The sequence below is a fragment of the Octopus sinensis genome, linkage group LG5, assembly GCF_006345805.1.
Source record: "Octopus sinensis linkage group LG5, ASM634580v1, whole genome shotgun sequence".
NCBI lineage: Eukaryota > Metazoa > Mollusca > Cephalopoda > Octopoda > Octopodidae > Octopus > Octopus sinensis.
The window spans coordinates 52,238,791-52,241,290 of NC_043001.1; the positions used below are offsets into that span (position 1 = coordinate 52,238,791).

At 35.0% G+C, this 2,500-nt stretch overlaps 1 long non-coding RNA gene across 1 annotated transcript in view; it reads right to left on the reverse strand.

The window, feature by feature from the left end:
- Positions 1–2,500, reverse strand: part of LOC118763496 — an 11,099-nt gene that overhangs the window by 2,422 nt on the left and 6,177 nt on the right. The window contains exon 2 of the long non-coding RNA XR_004999255.1: positions 3–5. This is a non-coding gene — a long non-coding RNA (uncharacterized LOC118763496). The remainder of the gene's footprint in view (positions 1–2; positions 6–2,500) is intronic.

The following is a 2,500-nucleotide window of genomic DNA, read 5'->3' on the forward strand; positions in this document are numbered from 1 at the left end:
ACATCCTCTGACGATGCTTCACTTAATATATGTGTACATATATACGTATAGGTATGTATCAAAATTTGTGTGTATATATATATGTACATGCTTGTATATATATATTGTTTACACACAGACACATGCGCGCGCGTGTGCATGTGTGAGTGTGTTTGTGTTTATTTGTATGTGTAACTGTACATATATGTTTGGTCATGAGTATGTGTTTGCATATATTTATACGAATTACTGGCTCCCTCCCTTCCTGTGTTTACTTGCGTTTAGGGTGACAATAAAAATGTGATATTCGAAGAGGTACCTAAAAGTAAACATAAACCTTCTCTGTGAGACAAGCCGCCAATGGTTTGGGCTACCGCTGCTAGAAGACGCTTAATGCATCCCTAAGGCATCCCCCTACCGACCCTGATAGTCTGGGAGAGGTCGTACTTCCACATGATTCGTCTTTGTTTTGTAGTACTTCTCCCCTGTTCGTCGATTTTTGTGATGGTCGAAACGAAGAAACAGTGTGCTTCCGTGAGATTCTGTTTTCTGCATGGGAAAACAGTGGTTGAATCAATAGTCATGCTTCAAACGGCTTGCAAGAACACCGATATGAGTAAAACAAGTTTACGAGTGGTTTCCGGACTTTAGGAATGGTCACTTGTCGCTTGAGAACCAATCCCGAATGATGAAAACATCACGAAAATTCATGGACTGATTTTGGAGGACTATTCCTGAAAAATTGACGTATTTGTTGATAAGATTGGTGTGTCCTGGAGCTCTTGCCAACAGATTTTGCGTGAGGAATTGCGAATGAAAAGCATTGCAGCAAAACTTGTGCCTCACTTGCTCACGGAAGACAAAAAGCAGTTACGAATGAATGCGCGTCATGAACTGAAAGAACAGTTGGAAGATGATGCGGACCTTTTACCGAAAGTCATCACTGATGACAGAAGCTGGTACTACGGAGTTAGCTAATGTGGAAGAGGTGAAGAAAAAATAACGTAGGCGTTAGAAGGAACCCCTTCGCAAGATTTCCAGCACTACTTCGAATTGTGGAAAACATGCTTGGACCGATGTATTGCCAGATGGGGAATACTTAGAAGGCGATGAAAACACAAGCATGTAAAACAAAGTGAATAAAACAACAATTTTGAAGCTGATGGTTACCCCCTCGTATTTTGCTAATATATTGAGTCGAACAAGAAGCTTTGAATAGCGATAATATAGGCTGCAAGCTGCACTGAAACTAATACACTCCCCAATTCTGAAGAAACTCAAACTTCTTTTAAAAAAGGCATCTTTCTCTCTATAGACACACACATGCACCCCCACACGTGTGTGTGTGTATGTGTATATATATATGATTGATAAGTGTCTGTATTTGTGTCTTCGTTTGTCCCCCAACTGACAGGTGTTGGCATGTTTACATCCCTGTAACTTAGCGGTTCGGCAAATATATACCGACAAAATAAGTACAGGCTTAAATATAATAAGTACAGAACTCAATTCATTCGACTAAGAGTTCTTGAAGGCGGTGACCCAGCATGGCCACAGTCGAGTGACTAAAACATATAAAAGATACACACACACACACACACTTGGTGTGACCCAAATTTTGGTATTCCCTAAATTAATCTATTTCTAGATTTTATTTAACCATTAAACTATACATGAATACCTACTTCCGGTTTTGAGAATCTTTATATTTAGCTATTTGTATATTGAACTATTTAATTTTTAATAATAAATTTTAATTTAACTTCTTGAATTGACCCATATTTAAGCCCTTATTTTCATTTCATTACCATATTTTTATTTCCTTTACTTCCTATCTTTGTATGTATTTATTTATGCTAAATGCCATATCCCCGTATCTTAGAAACCTAACATATTTACTTCCGGTATTTCATTACACGAACGCTGCATATCGGAAATCTTTAAATTAAATTTTGTCCAGTATCTCTTTATTTATATTAGTCTAGCTCAATAATAAATTTTTAAGGGATAAAAGCTAATAATTTATAATTCTTTATTCATTTTTTAAATTTTCTCTCTCTTTTTCACTTTTTTTATCTATTTTGATTTATTTATTTTAATATATTCATTTTTATTTATAATTTTCATGTACCCTAACATTGAGTAAATGTTCTTTTAACCATTTCGATTTTTTGATAAGTAATTTTAGCCTGAATGTCTTCCACCTTAACTATACATTAGTAACTGTACACATTTGAATTAAACTCTACATACTAAATTTACATTGATTTAATAGTAATCGATATAATAGCACAGTATGACATTTTTTTAAACCAATTACATCTACTTGAGCTTTATTATACTTAATACCCCAGCTGAACATATTGTTTTACAACCCTATTATACACAATCTTACTTCCCTGCTAAGGGCTCTACTTGTATTCTAGGTTCTTGATCTATATTTTTATTAGTTAACAGTGTGCACCCGTTTACACAATAGGAGGAAATTAAATACCTATTTTTGTATACCTTTATCTACCTC